This window comes from Podarcis liolepis (assembly GCF_965112155.1).
Source record: "Podarcis liolepis genome assembly, chromosome: 4".
In the NCBI taxonomy this organism is placed as follows: Eukaryota; Metazoa; Chordata; class Lepidosauria; order Squamata; family Lacertidae; genus Podarcis; species Podarcis liolepis.
The window spans coordinates 27039862-27063992 of NC_139558.1; the positions used below are offsets into that span (position 1 = coordinate 27039862).

A 24131-nucleotide genomic window follows, 5' to 3' on the forward strand; every position below is an offset into this window, starting at 1 on the left:
TATTATTGTTTATTCAGAACTCTCCACAGTTTTGTACAAAGACATTGGGTTAAAAGGTTTAAAAAGTTAAATATACCACCATCTCAGTTATCTTTAGGTAGATTTGTGTGGCAGAGTGAAGACTTGAGGCTGGTGCAGACATTTTGAGGACTAGTTCCTTAACAAGAGTTAGCCTGGGCTGTGGCTTGGGCTGTGGGTTTCCTCCTATGCCCCAAATCTGAAATGCAACTACACTTTTAATGTTTTTAATGGTACTTACTCCCTGGTAAGTGGGTGCGGGGACGGTTGCTTAGGTTTTGGTTTAGAACTGGCATTGGGGAATACAAGGATCTTGTGTCTTTAACAGCTGTATCTTCACAATCAGGACCAGCTGGATATGAGTGTGAGTGGCAGCAATGACTGTACCCTCTCTACTTTTGTGTTATGCCATGCCTCCCATGGCTGTCATTTTGTGACTGTCACCTTTGGTGCTATGTAGACCCTCCAAGTGTCCCTATTTTCCAGGGACATCCCTAATTTAGAGAAGCTGTCCCGCTTTCTGATTTGATCCTAGAATGTCCCACTTTTCTTTAGGATGTCCCTATTTTCATTGGAGAAATGTTGGAGAGTATGGAGTTATCCAACCCCCGAGCCGTCTGAAGGCAATCCTGTACAGGTAAGGTGTTGGGGGTTTTTTATATGTTTAATGTTTTATTATGTTTTTATATACGTTGAAAGCTGCCCGGAGTGGCTGGGGCAACCCAGTAAAATGTGTGGGGTATAAATAGCAAAATTATCATTATGGAATGGGACTTCCCTATTTTCAACATAGAAATGTTGGATGGTATGCGCTATGTTAAAATCCAAAATGTGCCCCCTGGTCCAAAATGGGTGAAAACCCCTAATGTTTCAGATTGCAGCCTCAGTATGATGGATACTGAATGTTCCTACAGACACAAAGATATTGATCTTCAGAAGACTACAACATTTTGCATATATATATATGTGTGTGCAAGGTTCATGCTTTGTAAAGTAAGGTCACCAATGCCCCTTTTTTCATGAACAAACTGAATACAGACAGTGATGTCTTGTAAATACTTAGTGTGAGTGAGTGCGTCAGAAAGAATGAATGAAGGAAAGGAAGCTCTGATAAGAAATAATAGTTTTGTCAAAGAAGACAACAGTTTAAAAGAGCACTATCGGTTTTCTTTTCATAAAAGGTTTTCATTTAAAATGAATAACCACTGAGTGATAACCTACATAGAACCATGACAGCAGAAACTTATTAAATCGTGGCATCTTTTGGTACCATGGAAGAAAAGGGTAGAAAAGCAGTCAAATTTGCAAATAAGGAATCCAGTGAGTAATATCCAATTACGTCATACATAAGAGTAAACCCATTGAAATCAATGGGCTCAAGTGTAGTCAATGGGTCTATAATATTCTGAGTATGAATAGAATTAAATATCACTCAGTATCTCTACATATTTCCTCTAAAATTCTCTGCTTCTAGGAAAACTGCTATCAGCAAGTATCTATGAAAAGAAATGGCGCATCTTCACAAGTTTGTCATGCAATACGATTGGAGAGTGCATAAAGGACAAAGCAGTAACTGACTGAGATGCATTGAACTTGTAATAGCCATGTAGAAGATGACTCACTAGAGACAGAGAATGGGATAAAGAGACTTACAGAAATCGTAATAATGAGCTGACACGTCAGCATGGGCGAGCTGCTTTCAACGGCTGAAGACTTATCACCAGCGTATATTGCCCCGTGAAAGAGAATCCTTTGCTTTAAAGAGGCGTAGGCAGAAAGTCACCTTCCCTTTCCAGGAAATAGTAGGGGGAAAGCGAACAAAGTTTTAAAATGCTTACATTTGAATTTAGCATCACTTTAGCAGTTGCACTTATGACCGATGGATTTTCATGCAGAAGCTTACACATACATTCAAAATGGCCTTGTGAATGAATCACTGTTCGTCCATACTGCTGGCCTCAACCCTGCCTCTTATTTTACAGGCGCTTTATTGAGTGACTGAAGGAAACAATAGCTTGCAGTTTCCGTTTTTTGTCTGGGCCAGGTTCCACTGTCTGTTTGTTTACCTCTCGAGTCAGCCTGATTGCCATGTAGAGAACTAAATTCCACAGTATGCCTCACAGTCACCCTAGCACAGCTCAAGGGGGGGGGACCCAGCCACTCTCACTTTCTCTTGACCAAGTACTATGAAGTAGAGAGGGAAGGCAAATGTGCAATAGGAGTTTTTGGTTCCAGCAGAAAAGCACAAATGGCATGAGCAACTGATTAACCCTTTATATCCCAATACAGAGTGGTCCCCAACGTAGCTTGCATGTAATAATAATAACAACGATAATTTTATTATTTATACCCTTCCCATCTTGCTGGGTTGCCCCAGCCACTCTATAAAATAATATGATTCCACAACAATTGGGTTATTCCCAACACTTGGTATTGCTTTGGTATAGCCTCTGCTCCTCCCAGGACTGCCGAAGAGAAGAGAAGAGAAGAGAAGAGAAGAGAAGAGAAGAGAAGAGAAGGAGCAGCCAGGAGCCGCAGATGGCTCTTCAGTGAGCTGCTGAGCTATGATGGTTGATCTTCCACAGCCTAGATGTGTGCTCCTTCTCATTCTCTTTCCCCTAGGAATGCCCAAGGGTAGAGGGGTTGAAGCCAGGTGCAGTTTGCTGGGCTTTAGTTCAAAGGCTGTATGATGGCTCAGATGGCTGAGATAATATGTGAACTCTGAAGCATTAAATGCATGTTAATCCTATTGCTACTATATTTATGCTACTACAGAAACTACAGGTGTTGCTATGACGCACAAACGCTAGAAAAGTACAGAGTGCTGGTGGAATCCCTGGACACTGGTGCAAGGTTCAAAAGTAATGGAGCATGGTCTTGTTTAACCATGTTTGCTCTGTAAAAAGGGGGGAGAGAGAGAAAACTCTTCTTCCAAAGGATTGGGGGAAGAGCCCCCACATCAGTAAATCTCCTGCTCAAGCTACTGTAATGTTAATGGGTCATTCTATGTCAGGAAAAAGTGGTACTTTGGGTGAAATTTAGAAAAGGGCTTATTCATTTTGTTTCACAAACTTTATATACCAGTGGTTGTGGTTGTTTTTAAAAAAACACACCTTTAAGCAGTTTACAAAAAATAAAGGTAAAACATGAAAAGAAGGTATATAAAAGGATTCAAAAGATAAATTGATAACAGAGAGATAAAACACATAGAACTTCTACATATCTGTAGATAGATAGATAGATAGATAGATAGATAGATAGATAGATAGATAGATAGATAGATGATAGATAGATAGATAGTCCAATAGCACCTTAGAGACCAACTAAGCTTGTTCTTGGTATAAGCTTTTGTGTGGTATAAGCTTTTCTTCCACAAAAGCTAAATTGCTACTGGATAGTTAGATAGATAGATAGATAGATAGATAGATAGATAGATAGATAGATAGATAGACAGATAGACGGATGATATATTGACTGCATCAGTCCAACATGGCTACCTACCTGACTCTTCTACATATCTAGAAAGACGTGCCTAAATAAAATATTTTCAGCTGTGAGTACAGTGTCTACCTGATGTCAATATGTAGGAATTCCATAGCATAGGTGCTGCCACACCAAAGGGTCAATTTCATACAAGTGTGGAATGATGTAACACCTGTAGCAGTGCCGGCTCCACAAATCAAAATGGCCAAGCGGGCATATATGGGGTGAAGCGATCCCCAAAGGATGGGCTTGTCTAGGCAGATGGGAGCACCCCAAGTGCAGCAGCACAATGACAAAAGCAGCGGGGAAGGAAGGGATAGGCTTCTATCTCGTTTCTCAGGCAAAAAAGAGTCATAAATTAGTCACATCAGTAGAGGAATTGGCAGAAGCTTGAACTGTGTCTGCTAGGGGGATATTGCAAGGTCCTGGCCAATTCCATTAGTGTGTCCCTTTGATCAAAGCTAATGATTTACATCTAGATTTAAGGGGGAATGCTTCATTACTGCGTTTTTTCAGCTTGCTTGCAGGCACTGCCATCAGAGCCTCAAGTGCTTTTGAAGTGCTCAAGTTTCTTAAAGCTCGAAACACCTTGAGAAGTGACACGCCGTCAAAATATTCAGTCACTAATTTGTGACAACAAGGGAAACGTCGTTTCACAGTGTAAAAATAGTACACCTTTGACAAAATAAAGACAAATGGGTTCCTTGGTGCCAAAATGTGGATAAGAGTGAATTTGGAGCCTTCTTTTCCAACAGTGCAATATTTCTGGAAGTGGTAGTTAAGGGGAGAGAGAGGGAAAGAGAGACTCTAGAGATACCGTCAAACGTCCTGCCATACAATAGGAGAATTTTGAGGTCAGACCATCACAGAGTAACAGAAACTGCAGTAACTGGAGACATTTAGATTCTAAAAGCAATGAATGTGCTATCCAGGGAAAGAATAAAATATTGTGGCATTGTGTCCCTGCTGCAGAAGCACAACCTTGAGGGTAGATGTAGAGTACGAAATGTGCTCTGCAAATGAAAAGCAAGGGCGTATTTATATTGCACACAGAGAGAGGACTGTGCATGGAAGTACCCTGATTTGGGAATTAGTTTCAAAGTCAACCAGACTTCATATTGATCCTACAAATACTCCTAGCAGCAGAGCTTTTCCATCACCTGCTGCAAACAGAGTGGAGAGGTGATTTTTAATCTTTCTACCTTCTGAGACCTATTCAAATTGATTCTTCTAGTGAAGGAACAGGGCTGTATGGGGTATGGAAGGAGTGGGCTCCTTCTAGGGTAGTTCGTCCACCTTTGGTCCCCACTTGGGTCTCACCCATTGCTCCTAGAAACTGTCGTGTGACTGCAGCCACACCCCATGAAATGGCTTCAACTGGCCAGTTAAACCAGGTTAGGGTAGCTGATCAATCTTAAACTAACGGTGAGATAGGGACTTGTTACTCCCTCCAGTGGATTGAGGGGATGAGACCAATAGTGGGCCCAACAGTCGGGAAGGTGGAAGATTGTGGACGTCCCATGGCATGACAGAGTCTCAGACAAAGATGCGCCCAAGTTCTCAGCATGCTTGCACTTCTGTCTCAGCGACATCTACACTGGCTTGGTCCTGTACATAGAATGGAAGGTGACAGGATCCCCAAGGATATGCTTTATGGGGAGCTGGCTTCAGACATCTGGCTTGTTGGCAGACCAGCTCTGTGTTATAAAGATGTCTGCAAATGTGACATGAAGGCTGGCAACATGAAACCTGCTGCGTGGGAATTCCTTGAAGACAACCACAGAGCCTGAAGACAGACAGGTTGTGCATCCACAGCAGTGACCAGAGGAGAAATGACCTCTGAGCTTCCCTGTGTTATCTTTTGAAACTATATCCATAGTGCAGGATAGCCAACATTAGGGGAATTATCGGTGTTATGTACTGAAGTTCTCACCCTGGGCCAGCAGGGGGATACTGTAGATAGTTATGCAAATAAGGGATCGAAAGTGACGTTCAGTGATTGGATAGTTTTAGAAAATTGTTACAGTTACATTGTACTGGAGCTCTATATAAGCAGGCTGACTGAACCCTGACTGAACCTGGCTGACTGAACCCTGACTGGCCTGTGAATAAACAAGAGCTGTTTGAAGAATCGATGTGTCGTCTGATATGTTCACCCACAACTTAACAATGGTACTGTGTTTCTGCCTTTGGTTCTGTTTCAGTTCTAAAAGCATGAACTCATGAAATGATAATTTGTATTCCTTTTTCCTCTTCTCAAACCCGTGTGAAACTGTTCACAGTACAGGTGGTGACACTTTTGCGGGGGGGGGGGGGGTGTCCATTCCCAGCTCCCGCATGTTATCAGTGTGTCTTGCCTGCATTCTGACTTTTTCCGGGTCCAAAAGGACCCATGCATAGTGGATCACATGTAAATTTGACGTGCCTAAATTTGTCACCGCCTGTACATATTTAGATTGTATATTTAGAATAGACTCTTTAAAAAAAAAAATGTTGAGCTTTTGCACCAATATTCTTGACGTATGCTTCTTTTCCAACTGTGCAGCTTTTTAAAAAAAAAAAAATCTATCACGGCATTTTCTCTTGCAACTCCAATATCAAAATTAAAAGCGGAGTTTCACAGTCTAGCATAGGCTAAGGTAAGCATTAAAGTGAGATTTGAAGTGAAGAAATATCGCAGAGAACAAAAGGCAGAGGAAAAAGTTTCAGATGAAAGATCTTATCCAGGACACTGTTCCCATGCAGAAGTCACACTGAAGTCAAAGGAGAGATATTCAGCTCTTTTTTAAGAGCAGGAGTAAAGCATGACCTCTCCGCTCAGCACAGAAGCAACAATAGGCTCTACATCTTGGGAACGCAAAGTATAGGTAACAGATGAGATCCACCATTCCATGTTGCAGCGCCATTACCGTCACTCCAAATGAAATTGTGATACTTTTAATTGTGTTTTATGAATTTTAATACGCTGCTTGAGTATCGGAAACCACTTTGGGGTCGCAATGAGATAAAAGGCAGTCTGTGAGTGCAATAAATAAATTGCCGAAGGGCAGAGGAAGTAACCGGGGTTAAGTGAAGAGTGCAATGAACAGCCCGGCTGTTCTTATTGCAGAAGGGGGAGGGGGCTTCCTTTATTAATAGCTAGCAAAGTAATAATAAACATAATCTAGCCAAAGACAAGCATGTTCAAGTCCCATTGATTCCAGGGAGAAAGGTAAGCTTGGGTTGTATTTCCCCAGTATTACAGACCCAGAAATTAGGAAACATTTGCAAGGCGGCGAAGTCAAGGAAGCTCAAGGTTGGCAGTGGTGGAGACGCCACACCTGCAGGGCTGCATTAGATCTTCCCTGACCTTGGCATTGCCTCACCACATCCCTGTCCTGGCAAGCACAGTGCAGCTGCCACCAGGAAGATGCCACTGCACCCCCCCCTCCCCTTCGTGAGCCACTGGTGCCTAGAAGTAAATACCTGAAAGCATTCGGACTTGAGATTCTGAGCTGTTGAATCCTCAGGGGGGGGGAGAGGGGTTGCTTCTGCCTCCCCAACCCCTGCCTTAAACATACAAGGTGCTTCTCTGCTTCAAAAAAAGTGGAGGTACAGTGGTACCTCGGGTTAAGTACTTAATTCGTTCTTGAGGTCCGTACTTAACCTGAAACTGTTCTCAACCTGAAGCATTACTTTAGCTAATGGGGCCTCCCACTGCTGCCGCGCGCGCCGCCGGAGCACAATTTCTGTTCTCATCCTGAAGCAAAGTTCTTAACCCGAGGTACTATTTCTGGGTTAGCCGAGTCTGTAACCTGAAGTGTATGTAACCTGAGGTACCACTGTATATGGAAAGGTATATGGAGAGGTGGCAGCATCTTGTCAAGCCTTTGTCTCCAAGTGCCAAAGCTGAGTCCTGCCTCCTTTTGTTATCCAGCAGCACTCGGTCCTTCAGAATGGGACATGACTTATCTTTTAACACCTTTAATGGGCCGGTGTCAACCCAGGCTGATTTGGTTTCCTGGTGTGTTTGTCTCCTGCTGTCTTCTTCAATTGAAGCCAGTGTTTCAAGATTAAAGGTGGCTCTCTTGGACACCGCGCAGACAGGATCCACACAATTTCAGAGAAAGCACCGTCTTCTGAAACTGGTATTATTATTACAAACATAATTATCAATTCAGGTGAGGCTTCTGACAGCACATGGTGCCAGATCACAGCTGCTTAGCAGTAGGTGCCAGCTTTGGATACCCATTAGAATATTTTTTACAGCACTGCAAAAAAAGGGAAGAAGAAAAAGCCACAACTTTCTATGCCACTACAATATGTTTGGGAGGAGGGTGCGGGGATAACATTTTACTAGTTTAGACAAGGGTGACTTTGGAAGAGAATATTGTGTGTCTTATGTTTTTGTGAACATAATTACTGGATTGCTTCTATTCCCCTCCCCACCCCCAAAATACTGTTCTAATAGGTATACTAGCGCTGTTACAAGCACAGAAAATAAAAGAACAAGCCAAGTACATAGAGAGATGCCTTGTTAAAAGAAAATGTCAGGGTTTTCGGAGATGACTCCTGCTATCGCCAATCAATATGTAACATGTTTATAAAAGCAATCAAGGGAATAGTTATATTGACAGGAAAATTAGATCTAGCATTAATAGAAACTGACAAGGGAGGTTAGCTTCTGAAGTATTAGATCAAATCATGAGGTCTTGTCTTGGAACACATTTTCCTAATCTTTCAGAACCCAAGATACTGTAGCATTGCAGACTATGGTATGAGTCTAGAAGAAGATCTGGGACTTCCGTTTCGTTTTACATGGAAAGCCCCCAAAAGGTTACAGTGAAGAATTAGCAACAGAAAAGGAGAAAAAACAGCAGAAGTCCCTTCTTCCTTCATGGCACTTGGGTTGCTGCAGTATTCCAGCCACCAGGTAAGGGTGAATGTGCAGGTAAGTTGATGGGCAAGTCTCCAACCTTGGATGACATATGAGCCAGAGAAGAAATCTGGGGATTGCAATAATCTCATATTGGATGTAAGAAGTACAAATAGCTGAGGCTTGTATTCCAAACCAGGAAATTATGAGGTTCACCTACATCCCTGGGTGTCATGGATCTTCACATTTGGTTTGCTGGAACAGCCATGAAAGTGGGAAGAGCTGTGGGATGTACAGTATATGAAGCAGCTGTAATAATAGGTACAGTGTGCTGGTGCAGCTGTATAGCTACAATCTCTTAACTTCGCTTAAGAGAGATCAAGGGAGGACTGAGCACACCTCCTACCTGCAGATGACTAGAGGGATTCTCAAACCAGGAGGAAAAAGGCAATGGTGGGGAATTGCATATGATTCCATGACCTGCTTCCAATCTTTTTAATCTCTTGAGATATCATGTTTCTTCAACATTGGTCTAGTTTTTTTAAAAAAAAAATCACATCTATAAAAAAAATGTCTCTAACACAAAGAAAATACATTTTTCACATTTAGTGTGCGGCAGAGATGAAATGCATGGTGAGAACAGTCATGTGATGCACTTCTTGCTCAGACAGTACCATTTTGGATGGGAGGGAGTAGCACCTGTTTGAATTGGGGCTGAAAAATGGGGTTTATGGTTATGCTAACCAACATCAAGGGCCAGCTTTCGGTAGCCGAAATCCAAATGCCCGAAATGACAGTGGATGAAATCAAGCGGGGAAAGATTTCTCCCACTTCTCAGACTGCCTCAAGTGAACTAAAGAAGAAAGGAGGCATTGGAGCAGTTCTGATGACTGCCATCCGTAAATCTGTTAGACAGAATCAGGTAAGAGAAGAGAGGCAATAATTCCTAGTGGCATGTCTCTAGGTAACTCTTCAAATGAAGAGAAATTGATTTCCTTCTGGGGGTTTTTTCCTTCTCTGTGGAACAACTGCCATCAATATTTTATGGGAAATGCCTTTGTTTATTTTCAATAAACTTTGCTGGCCCCATATTATAGACGTTCAAATCAAAGTTGCGGCCCATTTCTGAGTGACAAACAGCTGCCTCTGAAAGGCAGTCATCTCCTTAACACCGTTCCATACATGAACAGGGTATGAGAAACAGCGTCACATTTAGCCGGGGCTCCATAGGAGCCTGAGTTTATTTCTTTTGGTTATTTTGGACCTGACTTTGTCAAGAGAAAACACCATGTGACACACAGCTAATTCTCAATGGAGCTCCATTTCCCCCAACACACTCCACCAAAAGAAGTGTGCAAGACAAGGAACAAGAGCCTTTGTAGGGAAAATGAGGTTTATGCAATTCAATCTCAGGGCAACATGTCTCCTCCTCCCTTTTCAGCCTCACAACAATCTTATGAGTAGAGTATAGAAATACAGTGGTACCTCAGGTTAAGTACTTAATTCGTTCCAGAGGTCCGTACTGTTCTTAACCTGAAGCACCACTTTAGCTAATGTGGCCTCCTGCTGCTACCACACCACCAGAGCACGATTTCTGTTCTCATCCTGAAGCAAAGTTCTTAACCTGAAGCACTTTTTCTGGGTTAGCGGAGTCTGTAACCTGAAGCGTATGTAACCTGAGGTACCACTGTACTGATCCAAGGGCGCCCAGTAAACTTTATGGCTGGATAGAAGTTTGAACTTGGGTCTCCTCAGTTCTATTCTGATGCTCTTTTTGTTATACTGCATTGCCTATCCTTTATGGTACAGAGATGGAAACTTGGGTTGGGCTATGGGAAGCATAAACGGCATTTCCGTGTGCGGCGCTGGTGCTGGCTCACCAGCTGCAGCTTCGTCACGCTGGCCACGTGACCCGGAAGTGTCTTTGGACGGCGCCGGCTCCCGGCCTCTTGAGCGAGATGAGCGCGCAACCCTAGAGTTGGACACGACTGGCCCGTACGGGCAGGGGTACCTTTACCTTTTTATGGGAAGCATGCATGGTCTTCTTAGTCACTGTGATAGTCTTTTTCAATGTTTTGCACATGGGTCTTCGTGCACCTGCACTGCATGGGATCATAATTTTTAACGTTCTATACTGCCCTTCAGAAATCCATTGCTCATAGGATTGTGCAACGACCAGAACCATTAAAAAACACAGAGAATGGAATAGCAACAAATGACATCAGGAAATAAGGTACACTAGTACAGATTTATTCAAAATCGCAAGCAACTAAAAACACTGTCGATGCCATAAAACGGAAACATAAAAAGGTTATGTAAAAGCCAAAGCAAGTGTTCAAACCAAAATAAACAAGGAGCTAAGGCTGAATGGCATGCAGAGAAAGGTCTTAACTTGGCACCTAAATCTAAAGTGAAGATGCCAGATGAGAAGTGAGTTTGCACCCCAAGGATTTCTTGGCAAGCAAACAGGAGTTCCTCGGCAGACAAATCAATGTGGGTGAGGTTCCCTCAACGTACAAAGTCTAAAATCCTTGTAAACAGCAGAATTGCTATCTCATTACACAATTTTTAAGAGCTATGTTCATAATACTTACACCTGAAGATTTTTGTATGACCTAAAAGTTCATGACCAGAATATGCGACATGAGTTGTTGGCCTAGTAAAAGGCATTGCTTCATTTGCTCTTCATTTTTTATTTGTATCTTACAAATTTGTAAGTAACCAACTAATAAAGCTTTAAGGATGTTGTTCTAGAGATAAGCATATGCATTCTATAACCTTGTTTTATAACACAGTAGCATATTATTTTTGTCAAGAGACTCAGCCACAAAACTGTCACTTTTTAGAGGAAGATTTGAAATTAATCAATGAAAATCCTAGCTTGGCATTTGAAACAGTGAAGGCTCTAAGCATATTTTCATGGGGAGAGCATCCTAAAAGGTAGAAGTACCCCTGCCCGTACGGGCCAGTCTTGTCAGACTCTAGGGTTGTGCGCTCATCTCACTCTAGAGGCCAGGAGCCGGCGCCGTCCGCAGACACTTCCGGGTCACGTGGCCAGCGTGACATCGCTGCTCTGGCAAGCCTGCACCAGCGCAGCACAAAACAGGGAACATTCACTTAAAAAAGCCGATTCTTACATTGTCACCCTATGTACATTTCTTGGAAGTTAGAGAAGGACCTCTGGTGATAATTGCAGGGTCCAGGTATTTTCCCAAGGTGAGCAACAATCCCTGGGGCATTCAGGCCACAAAAGGTATTTTAGGTCAAACCATCACTCTGAATTGAGCCTGGAAACCAATTTCCACCCTGCACTCCTTTGGGAAGCGAGATAGAGTATAAATTTAATAAGTAAGTTGGCAGTGGAGACCACTGTAGGTCAGGGTCAATGCTATATTTTCATACCATCTGATCCTAGTCAGTGAATTCTGCACTAGCTGGAGTTGCCAAACCATCTTCAAAGACAGCCACAAAAGGCAAAATAAGATTATGAAAAGACTAAATGAGTAAGAGCATAAAACAAACTTAAAATTCTGAATAACGAGTAAAAAAAAAAAATGCAAATTTTCAAAACCACCAGCAGCAGACTGAATCAATATTTGTGATTTAGAAAGAGTTGTTCTCCAACTCAAGGGCTTTCATCACTCATATCTTCTAGAACCCTCACTTTAAATACAAGTATATCTCTACTTCTGGACTTTGCACATAATCCAACTAGATCAGAAGCTGAGCCTGTTGTAGCTGCAAACCAGCATTAAAAAAAAAAAATCATACAAACCTTCAAGTGCAGGATTGTGCCAAAATCATATAAATCTCCTGCAGTATATAAATCTAACGCTCTAAACATCAAGATTTCAGAAAACTATGCATTAACATTAAATACATTTGTTTTTGAGAGGCGTGCCTCTAGACCCTTCACATCTTTTGAAAAGGGATGGGAATTTGCACTGATTGAGAGTTTTTAGAAACACAAGGACAAGAGCATGGGTAGGCAAACTAAGGCCCAGGGGCTGGATCTGGCCCAATCACCTTCTCAATCCGGCCCATGGACGGTCCAGGAATCAGCGTTTCTTTACATGAGTAGAATGTGCCCTTTTATATAAAATGCATCTCTGGGTTATTTGTGGGGCCTGCCTGGTGTTTTTACATGAGTAGAATGTGTGCTTTTATTTAAAATGCATCCCTGGGTTAATTATGGGGCATAGGAATTCATTTATTTCTCCCCCCCAAAAAATATATATATATATATAGTCTGGCCCCCACAAGGTCTGAGGAACAGTGGACTGGCCCCCTGCTGAAAATGTTTGCTGACCCCTGGACTAAAGAATGGTTCCTGCAATTGCAAATTTTATTACCTTAAAGGTAAAGGGACCCCCGACCATTAGGTCCAGTCGTGACCGACTGGGGTTGCGGCGCTCATCTCGCTTTATTGGCCGAGGGAGCCAGCATACAGCTTCCGGGTCATGTGGCCATCACGACTAAGCTGCTTCTGGCGAACCAGAGTAGTGCACGGAAACGCTGTTTACCTTCCCACCAGAGCGGTACCTATTTATCTACTTGCACTTTGACATGCTTTCGAACTGCTAGGTTGGCAGGAGCAGGGACCAAGCAATGGGAGCTCACCCCATTGTGGGGATTTGAACTGCCGACCTTCTGATCGGCAAGTCCTAGGCTCTGTGGTTTAACCCACAGCGCCTCCCATGTCCCTTTTATTACCTTAACTTGAAGCAAAAAATAAATAAACATATTAACGTATGTGAGCAGTTGTATTTTCCCCAAACTCTTTTGAGTGAACAGTGTTTTAGTCATATACTATATATCAACAAAAATTGCCATGTAAGAAACAAAGCAAATTTTCTTTTTGCTTTGTTGTTCTTGTTTTGGGTCAGTGTTCTTTACCGCACAGGAGAGTCAGCCATGTGGGTGATGCTAGCACAGATTATTCTTGATGTCCCTGTTTTTCAAGCAATTAACACCTACTTGCCGTTAGCATCATCAGTGAGAAGTGAAGCACATGTAGGTGCAAGCCCTTCCTTTAACACTTCTAATGTAAATAAACTACATTAAATACAAATTAAGCTGACAACATATTACCCAGGCATGCTAGCCCGTCTGCGTGTTCTTCATTGAAGAACCAATTGCAAGCAAATATTGAATTCAGTTCACAAGTCCATTGACAGGTAAAGGTAAAGGGACCCCTGACCATTAGGTCCAGTTGTGACCGACTCTGGGGTTGCGGTGCTCATCTTGCTTTATTGGCCAAGGGAGCTGGCGTACAGCTTCCGGGTCATGTGGCCAGCATGACTAAGCCACTTCTGGCGAACCAGAGCAGCGCACAGAAACGCCGTTTACCTTCCCGCCAGAGCGGTACCTATTTATCTACTTGCACTTTGACATGCTTTCAAACTGCTAGGTTGGCAGGAGCAGGGACCGAGCAACGGGAGCTCACCCCGTCACGGGGATTCGAACCGCCAACCTTCTAATCGGCAAGTCCTAGGCTCTGTGGTTTAACCCACAGTGCCACCCGCGTGATAGTTCAGGCCAAATGTTGAATGAGAAAAGAAAAACTTGTGGGCAATGTTGCATTATACTGAGTTAAAGCCAGTCCAAATATGTCACCCTTAGGGTCCCATTCAAAACAATGTAAAAAGTTAGCCACTACTAACTTGAGTCCCACTGACTTCCATGGAAACTGTAGTGGAGAACTAACTTGGTCTGGATCCAAACAATAGTTCACTGAATCTACTCAGTGAGATGGAGGGAAAAATAAACATCAGAAACATTCTGTAAATGCAGAAGTTTAGTAACAAGAACCAGGGAGAATTCTGCAAGGCTTCACGGATGTTAAGAAGGGTACTTCAAAACCATTCTTCTACTTCCCTACTGCTCTGCTTCTCATTATCTTTTATTCCCACAGTTTACCGTCTCCTTCCAAAAGTGCATTTGTATCATTGATGCATGAATGATACAAAATCTAGTTAAAACAGAAAGTTAAGGCAACACTAAAACACAGTAGGGAGGACTCTCATAAAATAGGAGAAACACGAAATGAAAAATGGCATCCAGAATGTGCATACGGGCCAGTATATTTAACAGGATAATGCACCCATTATGAAAACTATTTACTTATTTATTTATGCATCTGTATGGAGAACAGGGCAATAGATTTTTAATAGATGTCACTAGATACCACTAACAATGAAGAAAAACTTCATGTGGCTTCTGAAGGAAAGTGAGGCAGGGTGCTGCCCTGGGTGGCAACAAATGAGTGATGACAACTTCCTTTTGCACATTTTCTTCCTCCTTTAACCCAGAGAAACACAATGGCGATCTGTCTTTTGTTACATTCCATTTTAATTAAAGGCTCAGCACCAAAAAAGCAGGAAGAAAATAAAGGAAAGGATGACAAAGAGCAAGAGAGAGCGCACAAAAACATCAGCAGATGAAACAAAGAAGTGAATGTGAGGATTCCCCCCCCCCCCAGAAGGCTATGTGCATTACTGCAACACTATATCTGGACAACAACTGTGGAAGAAACCTGAATGATTTCAAGACAACCTTCAGGAACTACAAAAGACAGTACAGTGGATGGGAGGAACAAGTGAAGATGGTCACACCTATTACAGTGGTACCTCGGGTTAAGAACTTAATTTGTTCTGGAGGTCTGTTCTTAACCTGAAACTGCTCTTAACCTGAAGCACCACTTTGGCTAATGAGGCCTCCCGCTGCTGCCACACCACTGCTGCACGATTTCTGTTCTCATCCTGAAGCAAAGTTCTTAACCCGAGGTACTATTTCTGGGTTAGCAGAGTCTGTAACCTGAAGCGTATGTAACCTGAAGCGTATGTAACCCAAGGTACCACTGTACTACAATACAGAAACACGAGCATAAGTCTGAAAGCACCCTGATAATTTCGTGTCTCGTTCAAAGGAGAGTCACACTGAAAATCGTTCTGAAGACAGTCAAGGATTGGATTCAAAGGAAGCCAAATCAGATGCTGGGAAAGTGAGAAGTAAAAAAACAACTACGAAAGCCAAAAAAGAAAATTCTGGAGGAAAACAGAAAGTGATGAAGAAGTAGAGGGAAAGCCTTGCAGGTGCCAAAAAGTTCAGGCCTTATGGGGAAATGGCAAGAAGAAGTGAAACAGGAAAGCACTGATCAAGAGGCTGAAGCAGCTGTTCTGCAGGAAACATCTTGGGCAGCATCTCACATAGCCAAGTCTTATGGTGACTGGGAGGAAATTGCAGAAGAGGAAGTTCCACATGAAGAGGTAGACTTGGAGCTTCCCAACATGGAAAGTGTCTCTCTGCCAACACTGGCTCTGGAAGTCCCAGAGAAGGCCAGATTCTCTTGGAGACATGACAGAGAGAATACTGTACCAGTTTTCAAAAAGTGAAAATTTGAAAATGGAAAATCTAGAAACATACGACAGAGACTGAATTGTTAAAATTTGTTGGTATAAATTGTATTTTTCTTCTTCTTTTTGAGGTTATACTATTTAATTTTATTTTTGCTAGAAAAAGGTTTCTTCTTCATTTATGCAGTTATAAAAAAAAATTGTACACATCTGATGAGTTAGTGTTTCTTTTGTCTTATAAGCTGGTATGTTGTCCTGAGTCATTTTCTAAGGGAGTTGGGAATTTAGCAACTCTACCAGTTATATTCTATTCATTCGGTGGGTTGTCATTGGTGAATACTGGAGGGGATCAAACTTCCTGGTGGTTGCTTTCGAAAGCAGTATTGTAATTCATACGTTATTTTCTCTTAAGATTAAAAATCAACATGATGTGATAGACGATCACACCCCACTTTGGTTTTTAAAGTCGAGCAGGGAATATGTAACCACGTACCTCTTAAAATTATGGCAAGCTGTGAAATGTGATCCAGCAATTAGTATCAAACTTTTCTCTCATTTACCTTAACAGAAAGTAGTAGAATACATAGGTATCACAGCAATTTACCATTCAAATCTAAGGAAGATTTCAATGCGATAACCAGGATTTCAGCCCCATGTTATGGGCAACAATGTTATTTTTGGGTCTCAAATCTTTCTGGTTTTCTTCATGCTACTTTTGTGCGTTTGTGACAGTAGTCTGAATATTCTTTAGTTTCCATTATTTTTCTTGGAAGCTTTGCATGAAGAAAAGGTATGTTTTGTAAACTGGATATATAGATATGGGCAAGTCTCTTGGGAGTGCAGCTTTCAATCAGATTGTGCATTTCTCCAAATCTTGCTATGTGATTTTAGTTCAAAAATGTGCATTTTAAAGGGGAAACATGACAATTCTTTTATTATTGAAAGCATGCAGAAATGCATGATATAGGGAAAGAATGCATATAAAATACGTTTAGGACGTATACAGTTTACATACAAGTTTGTTGTGCTAATTAAAATACAACAGACCCAAAAGGGGGGGTTGGGGGGTATAATGGACCTATGACTGAATACATGGGAAAGGGGCACAGATATAGGCAAATACATCTTGCATGCTTTACTTAACTTTGTCCCCAAATACATTTGCTTAAGGAAGTATTTTATGCAGGAATTCTGGGTAACTGAGATCAAAACTCTACTGCTTTCTTTGCTGCTGGGTCAGCACACAGCAGCAGAGGGTGTGGTACTTCAATGTCAGCTTTGTGTTTGCTAATTTGTTGTCATCACTTTAAAGTGAATGGAAGATAGCTTCATGTGTGGGTGGATGTCTGTATTGTATTAAGGTGAAAACCAAGTTCATATTAGAGGATAGCAAACTTACCCTGTCCTAAAAGTTCAGCCCACAATCATCATGCAGGTAATTTGGAGTTTTCCAACTTGAGAACCTGGCTAGCTAATGTTAAGTTGGTATTGATAAAGGATTCATACACCAATTACACAAATTTTCTCATTGAAGTCAGTGTAGAGCCCAACAAGGTCTTTCAGTGCACCTGAATCTGCTCTATGGGTTATGCTATAGAGAGTGTCACTGGATGTCCTTATTTCTGTTTTTTCCCCTTCTAGATCCTCATTTATCAGTATTTGGTGGTTTGAGATTTGCACGCATTAAGCATGTAGCAAGCCCAGACAGAGTCTGGTGAGAACAATAGTTAATGAGACAGAACACACATTTTAATAAGGTTGCTTGCCTGTAGAAGCATTTAATCTAACCCATGGCACTGGATATACAAAAGCTGCACTACTTGCAAATTGCTGCCAATCAGTGTTTATGTGCAGAAAAGTTTAGGGAAAATATTTGCTTTACTAAATATAGTATAAAAGCATCCTCCCCGGCAGTAACGATAACAAACATATCATTAGAGAGATCATTTGTTGCTGCCAGATTAGAGAGATTTTGTTTACAAGCCGCAACTGCAAAGTGCCAAGATTTAAACCAATTTTAGTCCTACTGACTTCAAGTGGGAGCTAGGCTGTCTTGAAAAATTGTGCCCCAGGCTGTCTATGATCTAGGATGCAACTAATAAGCAGTTCCCCAAACAGAGGTCTGCATGTATCAAGAGAAACAGAGTGTGCCTGCATCTTACGCATGTTTCCTTGTGCTATTTCAACCATACATGGGATGCTCTCGTGAGATCTTTCAGGAAATTGGATTCTCCTGTAAAATCTCCAAAGAGCATCCCTAACACTCCCAGAGCTGGTGTGCTGAAATGGCCTTGTCCAAGAAGCAAGGTTGAGAGCTTAACAGTTACCTTTGTGCCAGGTAACCCCAAGTGGACCTGGTGCAAAAAATACCTTTGATGTTGTCAGCTGTGCTTCACAGGTAAGGCCTACTCAGCATGCCAACTCTGGGACTGGTAGGGATGCCCTCTGCCCACCACCACCATTTGGCTAGCCACAGGTTGGCTCCAAGGGTAACATGGCTTTGGGTATACACAACTGTTGCATTACCTTTAGAAATGAACCCCCGCCTAAGATGAAGGCCAACTGGAATATCTTTACGAAGTACTCCCATTGGCTCCTCTGCTGTGGCTTATGCACAAAACTGCATTAATGGCTGGGAATGCTGTAATGATGCATGTGGCTTTGGGTTTCAATTTATAAGCCAGGATTTTCAGCGCCAAGAGTATCCTACAACATCAAGAGACCCACGCACGCAGCTTTAAAGAATAGGGGAAATAGTGCAACAACATGGGGAAAACAGCTACTGAAAGTCTGGTGAAGAACTGATCTCAAACGCAATAAGAATGGAAGCATAGGCGATATTCTACTAAACAGCTCTGCTAGCAGGAGGACTTTTAGCTATGCAGTGGAACTTCCTTGCCTTCTCTGCTCCCTGTGCAAATCCAGAATCTCCTCCAGAGAGTTGGAGAGAAGCCTAGAACAGATTTAGGGGCCATGCAATGGTGCACAAAGAGAGGAGAAGGTGGAGAAGTTCCACCATACAGCTGGAGGTCCTTGCACCAGCAGAACTGTTTAGTTGGATACCGCCTCTGGTGTGCAATAGGCATCTATTTGATAGCCTGAAATTTTGACTGGAACCTTACTAGTAACCAGTTGAGTTGTTTTGGCATTAATACTGCTCCAAAGGCAAAGCAAGCAAGCCTGGACCAGCTACAGCTTCTGAACAGTCTTCCAGGGCATCCCCACAAGACCACATTGTGATAACAGAGCCAGAAAATTACAAATGTCTGTATAATGAAAGCGTTTGAACAAGTTAAAGCAAGCAGAAGTAGTAGAAATCTGAAAGTCCAATACAATTCTAGGTGTACCCGCAAACTGCCAATATGACACACACACACCCCAAGAGAGAGAGTGTAATACCATGCAGAACACTTATGCTGTATCTCAACAAATGTGGTTTTTTCTAATCCCTATGTGATAAACTGCATGTACTTACAGGTAGAAATACATTGCTAGTCTATGAATCTGATCACCCTTGACATATACAATTGAAGTTTATGTCAATGTATAAGGGCCAAAATTTATGGTTATTTAACAGCACTTAGTTGCAAGCTGTTAATGAATCTAGCGGAATCCCACTAGGTCAAGACAACAATCTCCAGACCCAAAACTGTGCATGCTCATTCATGGTAATACATAAAAGAGAAAAATGCATTACCAAACTACTCTGCTAATACCTTTTGGATTAGGAGATTACATAGTTGCTTTCTAAATGTTCAGAAGTTTTTTATTACTTCTTTCTTTTACAAACAGAATGTCATACTCTTGTCAAAATGTTCTTTTAAAACCTTAAAAAAGTAATTATGTTTAATTACCTAGTTCATTCTAATTAACACCTCCTAAGCCTCTAATCAAGTTAAAAATATGTGAAGTTTAACTCTTCCTAGTGAAAGTACTCTAGGATTTCCTTTTAAGCTAGTTGAAGTACACTCACTTCTTCTATTTCTCTGTTGAGAATTTAGGCCACAATCCTTACTCAATTAACCTGTGAGTAAACCCCATTTAATTCAGTTGGATGTGCCGGTATTTCTGAGTAGATATTACTAGGATTTCAGTCTTAGCGACCTGGGGGAAATCACAGATAGTGCCAATTATGTACAGGACTTAGCATTCTGACTTAGAACAGGAGACCCAATGAGGGGAAAATGGGTCTAGTGTAAGCATGACTAAGCCAGAATCCTGCCCATCATTTAAAAAACTAAGGCTGAACCATATAACACATGAAATAATAAGACTGTTCCTTCCTTTCAGCACTCGTTACCTGAGCAATCTCCAAGCCCTCCCAACGAAGGATTCTAAAATTGTGAATTAATCCCTGTGGCTCTTTCTTTAATGCCAATTTAAACTATGGCTATTTGTGACTGATAATAGGTCCATGACACCAAAAAGCTTCATCTGCTGATTTCTGCACATCCAAGGCGCAGGGGTACAATACACCCTCTCAAACTTTTTGTCGTTACAAATTCCATTTGAAGCAATTTTTCACTTTCAACACTCACTGCAATCAGATTCACAATTCTGTTCTTTGATATGCCATCCCACCCCACCCCCTTGTCCATACTGTCTTCTCCAGCTTCAGTTGTTGAACACTGTGGCTTAGTCCAAGGAAATGTGGATATTGCTGATGATGTCACAGACACTCATGGATTGGTGTGAATGGTAGCTTATACACACAAAAAGAGAGGGAGAGACAGAGAGAGACCTCTGTAAAGAGAAGGTGCAGGGCTCCTGATCTGGATCAAGACCACAAAATCAGTCTTCTAAATTCACCAGGTTCCAGGTGCATTTTGCACCTGGCTATCGGCCACTTGCGACTATGTGAAGATGCTCAGGGGCCAGGATAGCACCTGGTGTCTCTACCATCTGGAGGTGCATGCCTGGGGATCCTTGGATCTGGACTGTTTTCACACACTAGCAACACATCCATTACGTTTTATCTACACAAACAGAATGAATTTCAGGGACCAAAAAGGCCACAAAATGGCAATGAGGCATTCTCTTTTGGCGACTATAACCCTGGTTTAAGGAGCCATTAGGAGCCTAGCTTATATATCTGAGTTTCTAACACAGCACAGAATGTGGTAATGGGTTAAAGCGCTCTAGCCCCATGCTAGAGGTCTGGTCTCGATCAGGGTGCCCATACTATTTCTGAAAGAAATATCATGCATTTAAGGCCAAACCACATGATTAACATATTGTGCAGTTAGGTCCTGATGCTGAGGACAGTTGAAGGCAGAAAAAAAAAAAAAAGGAACATGAAAATGGCACCAGAAGAAGCACAGCATCAAAGCAAGGTGTATGATGAATCTATTTTGGCACATTACTTGGTGGCCTCAAATGTGCTACCTGAAATCATGGAAAATATTCTCTGTATCCCTATGAAATACTAGCTATATTGTTAAGCTCTTATCGCATCTTTAATTATTAAGTTTCATGCATGCACACTGCTAGCATGCACGTAGCCCAATCTGGGGGGTGGGGGTGGAAAGAGATTTCTTTTTCACGTGGATTAATGAGCAATCCAGTGGTCTGACACAAATCCAGAAACTGATAATTTATAGACCTGCGAATTTGGACGCAGTTGGCAGCATCCCATGGTGGTGTGGGAGCTGTGGTGGATTAAACGTTTAAATCCTATTGTCAATGGAAATGCCTCTAATCTGCAAGGTGTTCCATTGAAAACAGCAACCTAAAGATTAAATTGTTATCATCCTTGGATGTTCAGGGAAAACATGTTTACAGGGGAAATGCAAAGACGCACGGTTACTACAATACAGTGGTACCTCGGGTTAAGAACTTAATTCGTTCTGGAGGTCCATTCTTAACCTGAAACTGTTCTTAACCTGAAGCACCACTTTAGCTAATGGGGCCTCCCGCTGCTGCTGCTGCGCCGCCGCCACGCAATTTCTGTTCCCATCCTGAAGCAAAGTTCTTAACCCGAGGTACTATTTCTGGGTTAGCAGAGTCTGTAACCTGAAGCGTCTGTAACCTGAAGTGTCTGTAACTCGAGGTACCACTGTATTGTGATTAATAATAAATGAGTGTTCCTTTGGTTTTATTTCATCAACAGGATTGAAACCAGCGACAATTCAATAGCCAACATGTCATGATGCATGCTGAAGCCAAGAATGCTATCATGGGCTACACTACATGGACAAAAGGTGGGTTGTAACATAAAGTGAACAAGTATAGCAAACTTAGGTAAATTAACTCCATCCTTTCCATCCTGGAAAATGTCTTTGTTCCTGGGGGATAGTGATACCTTTTAAGGATAGACAAATCTTTGATATTTCTAAATTTCTCATTTTCCCATTCTTCAATTCATCACATTTCTGCATTAGTTTGCAGTACAGTGGTACTTTGGTTTGCGAACAGTCTGGTTTGCATACGTTTTGGATTACAAACTTGTCAAACCCGGACGTGCGTGTCCCGGTTTGCGAACTTTTTTGGATTACAACACCCTTTGGGGGGGGGATTACAAACAAAAAAAAACTGGAGGCCCCATTGGCGAAAGCACACCTTGAGTTATAACCTGTTTTGGTTAACGAACAGACCTCCGGAACAGATTATGGTTGTAAACCAAGGTACCACTATATCTATATATCTGTATCTGTATCTATACAGTTTGTGAATATAACAAAAAGAAAAAAGAAACACCATCAATAACAACAATCCATCTATTCTGACTTAAACATGCACCAGTTTTTATGACAAGTCCATATATGTCCAAATAGTTCTCCAAATGTTCAAACATGTATCTTTCAGGCAGCATTGGAAAAAAGATATTGTGAAAATTCATCAGTATTTTAGAGCATGTTTTTGCAAGCAATTTCCCCTAACATTCTACATGTTATTTTCATAATATATGTATGTTTTGTGTATACTCCCCCCCACCACCAATATGCACTTTTGGGGGGGGGCTGCATAACTGCATCTCAAAATTTGGAACCTCAAAGGTTAGCTGTGTTTTGGTTTGTGTTATTTTTTCAAGGAGAGCAAATTAGGTAGGTTTGCATTAAAATGCGAATCAAACTGAATTTGTCTTAATTCCTGTCCCTCTTCTCCATTTCCTTAGATGATCCACCTTGAGAGGGCAGTCATCGCCCCCACTACAATCTGTGCATGGGAAAGCCTACATTCTGAATCTTTTGTACGGCAATGCATCTGCTCAACTAGGGATTCCTTCACACTGCTTCAGAGTGGGTGCAAGCTTTTTGCCTGTTTTGCCAAAGCTATTCTCAGAAAGCAAAACATCTGTTTTATTTTCTGCTACTGTACCCTAAACAAACAACCCTTACAGTTAAGATATAGTCTCGTGTGTTTCCAACAGCTTGATTGCCCGATGTGCTGTAATTGCCCAGGTCATGCTATCTAGTTTAAAGTTAGATGTGATTAGAAGCTTGTGGGAGGTTCGAGTTTATCCATAGTAATTAACACTGATGCGATTCTCTCCTTCCTCACCAACTGAGTGAATCAAATTGGTAGAGCCAGATTATTTCTGATGGGGCAAAAGGACTTGTTAATTAGGCCTTCCTGGACCTCCCTTTCATTTCTTTCACAAGTTCTGTCCTTGATTTTCCCTTCTAATGGGCATGGTGGAATAGAATAACTCAAGCCAATCTAGAAAAATAACCTCCTCCTCTTCTTCATGAACCTCAGAATCTCAAAACTGTCTGAGTCAGATTGCAGCATCTCCTTAACCTTTCTCTCTCTTCCTTGACCCAACTACTTACTGGTTGTGTTTTGTTCTTTTTTAAAAAACTTTTTTTGGGGGGTTGCCCACTGGCTCCGCCCACCTCCTCCTATATGAAAGCCTCTTGAAATATACTCAGAGTCGAGAGTGGATTTCATGCTCTTTATTCATAGTGGTGAGGAAGAATGGAAGTTCCCCCAGAATGTCTGCTTTATATACATTATTTACACAATGGGCCACACGTGATTGGCTAATTTCGGGATTCTCCTTTAGGCCAATCAGGTTGTGGATTCACTTCCACCTGGAGCTGGATTGGGTAGCTCCTGTGGACCAATCAGACTGCTGCAGTCTGGGTCCTATTGTTCTAGGACCAATCAGACTGCTGCATTTTGGATCCTATTCAACTCAGTACATAACACCTCTCTAGCACTCTTTTTGAACCTAGGATAGCTAAATCGGTAGAGAATACTCTTAATGAAGACTCTTAATCTCAGGGCCGTGGGTTAAAGCCCCGCGATGGGGAAACATGGCAGGGGGTTGCACTAGAGCAGTGTTTCTCAACTGGAGGAGCATATGGCCCCCTGGGACCCCCCAGGATATTCCAAGGCGGCCACAAGTAAAATTATATAATTTATATAATTATAAAAATAATAAATAAAACATGTTCTATTTACGAACAAAATAGCTA

The 24131-nt window shown here is 41.8% G+C and overlaps 1 protein-coding gene across 2 annotated transcripts in view; it reads right to left on the minus strand.

The window, feature by feature from the left end:
- Positions 1–24131, minus strand: part of NALF1 (NALCN channel auxiliary factor 1) — a 343012-nt gene that overhangs the window by 88628 nt on the left and 230253 nt on the right. The gene's annotated exons all lie outside the window — the stretch shown is intronic.